Raw genomic sequence first — 6,000 nt, 5'->3', positions numbered from 1 at the left:
CGTAGCTGAGGATGAAGCCTTGATTCTCCTGCCTCTGCCTCTGAAATGTTGGTCCCACAGTCGTATCTCACCGTGCCTACTAGCTCATGTCTTTGATCATCCACGCTGCCGTCCATGCAGTTCTATTGGTTGGCAGCACCCTCCTCTCTCCCTCTCTCCCCCTCCCCCTCTTATTCTTTTCCTTCTTCTGACAGAGTTGCATGTATGCCAGGCTAGGCTCAAACACACTATGTTGCCTAGACGTCCCAAAAACTCTCAATCCCCAATCTCAAAAGCTGGGATCTCAGATTTGTGCTGAAGTGTCTGTCATGGGAAAATCTTTGAAACATAAAATTTTTTTAAAAATCCTATATAAACTAAGGCAGTAGTGAGTGATCAGCCTGAGAGTACCTACCTCAGTGTTCACTCCTGGTGCTCAGGAAAGGAGCCTCAGGACAAGACACTGGCTAACTGATTCACCTTTCAAGAGATTGCTGGTGGTGCTGAGGCTCTAAGGAACAGGGGGCTAGGGGTTCATTGGATCCAAGGGAGTCACTTGAGTGTTGCAGGGCTATTGATGATGTTTAGCGAATGTCCTAACAACCTGTTTACATTTTCTTTTCTTTTCTTTTTCTTTTTCTTTCTTTTTTTTTTTTTTTTTTTTTTAGCAAGATCTCATGTATCCCAGGTTGGCCTAGAACTTGACCTATATTGACCTGGAACTTCTGATCCTCCTGCCTCTACCTCCTGAGTGCTGGAGTTGTGTCACCTGTGTCATTTACGTGTAGAGCTTCACGCATGCTCAGTGAGCAGTGTGCTGGTGGATGACATCCCCAGGCCAGCGGGCCAGCAGTTCAAGCTCTTGGTCCACTAAAGTGCTTTATTCCAGCTGCAGTGGCAAATGTTTGTAGTTCCGGGTCTCAGTGGTCTGAGGGAGAAGGATCATAATTTGAGGACAGCCTGGGCTATATCACAAGGATCTCCCTCTCCGCTCTGTCTGTCTGTCTGTCTGTCTGTCGGTTGGTCTCAGAGTTACTACTGCTGTATATGATGAAACACCATGACCAAAAAACAACCTGGAGAGGAGACTGCTTATTTGGCTCACACTTCCACATTGCTGTTCACCACTGAAGGAAGTCAGGACAGGAACCGAGGCAGGACAGAATCCTGGAGACAGGAATTAATGCAGAAGCCCCAGAGCAGTGCTGCTCATGCCTTGTTCAGCCTGCTTTTTATAGAACCCAGGACCACCAGCATGGCACTACCAATGATGGTCTGGGCCCTCCCCATCAATCACTAATTAAGAAAATGTCCTTCAGGCTTACCTACAGCCGGCTCTTATGGAGACATTTTTTAAATTGAGGTTCTGTCTTCTCAGCTGACTCCATCTGTGTCAAATTGACCAAAAACTGAATAGCCTACACCTAAAAAAAAAAGTGCCTTTAATTGTATGTATAACAATTTTTTTAAATAAAAAATGAGCATATAGAAAGGAAAATAAACACTCATAATTCCACACTGACCTTTAACCACTAGGAATGGTGTATGGGTATATATCCCATGCTCTAATGCAGAGATACACTATCCATAAATATATATATATATTTGTCATTAGGCTTTTTTTTTTTTGAGACAGGGTTTCTTTGTGTATCCCTGGCTATCCTGGAACTCACTCCATAGACCAGGCTCACAGAGATCCCTTTGTCTCTGCCTCCTGAGTGCTGGGATTAAAGGTGTGTGCCACCACTGCTGGCTAAACTTGAAATTTTCAATCAGCAATGTAGTATAAAATTAATTTCAAGTTAAAATAGTCTAATTGTTTTTAGTGCTGTGTTGCATTCCATTGGAACAACAGATCAGATTTAATCAATTTCCCATTTTGGGATTTATTTTAATCTCATTTTGATATGATAAATATGCATCATGTGGAGAATCTTAGTAAGCACCCCCAATTCACTCCTAAGGTTGTATTCTAGAAATAGAATCATTGGATCAAAGGTTACATATATTAAGACTTCTAAAATGTTTTACCAGCTCTACTACATTATGAATTACTGTATATGTTTCCCAAAGGATCAGTTTGTCACAACAGTGAGATGACCCAGGGACAGACTTTAACTTTTGAGGATGGCCAGACAGTACCTCCATCTTGCATGATTTTCCAGAACTTTGTCACATCCTTCAAGTAGGAGTGACCTTTGACCCTTGAACCTATGCAGGCTGTTGTTTTGGCATCTGGGGTCAGTGCCCAGAACAGCCTCAGCCAGCAGGCAGCAACAACAGTGCTCTGTTTAGCCCTCTAGGCCCAGCCTGCTTTCAGTCCACTGCTCACATTTGACTTCACTTAGAACCACAGTTCACACTTCAGCACGTGTGTATTTCTAGACCAACATTAACAGACAGATATAAATGGCAGTTTGTATGCTTATCCAAAATACGAATACCTGCAGATCTGGCTTACTTTTTAGACAGCATATTACAGGAAGGCATAGTCCGCTGTTGTTTTTAGAGCACGTATCTTCCCACTAACTAAAGACGAAGCTTGGTTTGGATGGTTTTTTTGTTTTTGTTTTTGTTTTAAGTATCATTAGCCTTGTGTGAACCCTATACCTGTAATCCCAGATTACAGGCAGAGGCAAAGGCAGAGCATGCCTGGGTACACAGTGATTTTCAGGATAGCCTGGGCTACATAGTGAGACCCTGTCTCAATAAAACAAGGCCTTGGAAGGAGGCTCAGTTGCTAAGGTACCTGGCTGGCAAAGACAAAGACTCTTAAAGCCCCAGAATCCACATAAAAAGCCAAGAACACTGCTTGGTAGAATCTTTACAGAGCAAAGAACGTAGCAGAGTCTTCTAGGGACGCTGCACCTCTGCCACTGCTGTTGCTGCTGCCACCTTCCAAGGGAATGGGGCTCTGGAAGGATGCTTATAGGTCCTCCTGGACTTTCCACCAGGACAGTCCTGCCTGGTTAGATCCCATGCGTTCTCTTCTAGAAGCAGGCCATCTGCTCTCCGCTGCTCCAGTGAATTCACTGGAGAGGTCCACTGTGGTGTCAGTTGGTGACGTTGTCTTCAGGAGATCTCACAGTTGGCACGTCTCATTCCTGCCTGTCTGCATTTGTCTCTGAGAATTTGACTCTTGGGATGTATGCTGTTCCACATCCACAGTAGTTTCTTTGTGGTTTCTCTTTGGAGTGTGGAGACTTCTGAGTGAGGATTGTCTGACCCTGAGTTCAGCTGCCTGCTCAGAGTGAAGGGTGCACCATCTTGGCAGTATGGGGAGATAAACAGACTGATGCAAATTAAAAATCATTAGAATTTAGTTGTTTTTGCTAACACATGCAAAACATAAACTTGAATTGGGAAAGTTGCACGATATTCCTCCCTGTATTCTTTCTTCAATTTATGCACATTCCTATCAGCCACGAGCTTTTTTTAAATGTTTATTTCTGTGTGTGTGACTGTGTCTCACACACACACACACACACATACCCCTCTGTCACAACATGCATATGGCGGCCAGGGGATAACTTTTGTGTATTGGTTCTTCCCTCCCATCTTGCCGGCTCACTCTTGTTCTTCCTGGCACTATACCATGTACTCCCAGCTAACTGGCCCACAACCTTCTGGCACATTCTCCAGTCCCCATTTCCCATCATGTAGGAATGCTGCTGGGATGACAGGGCCTATACTACTGCATTTTTAAAAACTGTTCTAGACACAGAACTAAGGTTGTCAGCCTTGCACGGCAAGCACTTTCACCTGCTGAGCCAGCACCCAGCTTCAGCTGTTTTCTTACGTAGGGTCCTTTGAGTAAATGTCTAATAAATGCCTTTATGGGTGAATTTTCCCATGTTCGGATTTTGGAAACAGGCGGCGGTGGCACACACCTTTAATCCCACCATTCTGGAGGCATCAAGAGGCAGCTCAGTCTCTGAGTTCGAGACCAGCCTGGTCTGCAGAGTGTGTTCCAGGACAGCCAGTGCTACACTGTCTCAAAAAACCCTGTCTCAAAAAACAAAAAACAAAACAAAACAAAAGCCAAAAGATTTTGAAAGACAGAAAGAGGGAGAGGTAACGGAGAATTTCCTGCCCTGGGGTCATTTCCTTAGCCTTGGGGTGGGGGAAGAGGTACACAGGCTTCGAGCTAAGGGGCTCCGGGATGAATTCCGACCTCCGATGCCTTGGTTTTAACATTACCCCTGGCTCCTGTTGATGCTTCAGTACCTGGGATGTGAAGGGTTGGTGCCTGTAGGCGCTCCATGCTCCCAAGGGTCCATAGTTGGTCACTTTGGGTTCTCAGGTGGGCTATCCTGCGGTTACCCTGTAGAGCTGCCTTCTGACTCCAGGGCTATATGCCTGTCACTTCTACCAGGCATTTAAAATACAGTTGTTCTAGCAAGAAAGCCTTAAGGGGCCTGCTGTTCACATGTGACAGTCTCACCCTGCTTTAAACATTGCTCCTTTATTACCCTTGCCAGCCCCTCAAGGACCAAGGAGGCCACTTAGTGACAAAGGGATACAATTAGGCAGTTTCTAGGAAGAGAGGGAAGAGGAGGCTGGCTCTTACAGACAAACTAATCTTTTCCTCCCAGTCAAGTGCAGAGTTGGGTTTGAACTTGAATTTGCAAATGTAACCATGCATGGTATGTACCTGAGGTCACAGGGATGTTACACTACTCATCTAAAAGGAAAACTTAGTGAATAGGAATTCACACTCATGTGATGTGTTACTAAATAACCATGGTGCACACAGGGCGTCACTGTTGTTTTCCCGCTTTAAATCAAAGATCTTTTAGAGTCACATCAAAGATAAGAAAGATGGTTTTCCTGGGACCTGAGTGATGGCTCAGCAAGAGAAAGTATTTGTTGCCAAAGTCTGACCCACATAGTAGAGGTAAAGGCCCCATTCCTATAGGCTGTCTTCTGACACCCACATGCACAACACAGGAAAACACACACACACACACACACACACACACACACACACACACACACACCATATACTAAGTAAATAAATGTAACTTTTAAAAATTAGATGGTTCCCCATAACTGACCTAACTGTAAATATGTATCTAGACTGATTTTTAAACATGTTTCTTTGGGAATTCTTCAGTTAACTCAAGGAAGCTTGTGTCACTCTAGTTGGTATTTGGGTACTTTATATTCTTTTAAAAATATGTTTTAGGTCCTGTACTGTAATATTTATGGGTTTGAGTTTTTGGGTTTTGTTTTTTTTTTAAACAAGGGAAGAACTTTGGAAGGTTTCACTAGAGATAGTGCTTGAGTAAACATATTTGACACGACTTAACCACTGGGCCATCTCTCCAGTGCTGCTTTGACATGATTTAAAATTTACATAGTATATACATGTACCAAATCATTCTCTACTTTATGTACATATGTATGTATGAATGTCTGTATACACACATGTATGCATTTTAGACAGCCTCTCACTGAGCCTTGAGCTCCCAAGTTTACTTAGCTAGCTGGGCATATATGTATGTATGTATGTCTGTATACACGCATGTATGCATTTTAGACAGCCTCTCACTGAGCCTTGAGCTCCCAAGTTTACTTGGCTAGCTGGGCAATGAGCTCATAGAACCCATCCTTTTCCTTTCTCCCGCACTGTAATGACCAAAAGGTGCTGTACCTGGCTTTTTCTATGGGCTTTGGTAATCAGAACTCAACCCCTCATGTTTGCACGGCAGACACCTTCCTGACTGGGCCATTTCCCTGGTCTCAGTATGCACCATTTTTATGGGGTTTGGGTGTTTTGTTATTGTTTTGGCTTAAGAAAATGACTTGGGCTGGAGAGATGGCTCAGAACTTAAGAGCACTGGCTGCTTTTCCAGAGGTCCTGAGTTTAATTCCCAGCAACCACACGGTGGCTCACAACCATCTAAAATGAGATCTGGTGCCCTCTTCTGGCCTGCAAGCGTATATGCAGGCAGAGTACTACATTAATAATAAATACAATTTTTAAAAAAGACTTTTATTTTTACTTGTTTGTATCCC

This window comes from Acomys minous, assembly GCF_964271855.1.
Source record: "Acomys minous genome assembly, chromosome: 1".
In the NCBI taxonomy this organism is placed as follows: Eukaryota; Metazoa; Chordata; class Mammalia; order Rodentia; family Muridae; genus Acomys; species Acomys minous.
Note: the sequence above shows the minus strand (reverse complement) of the source record.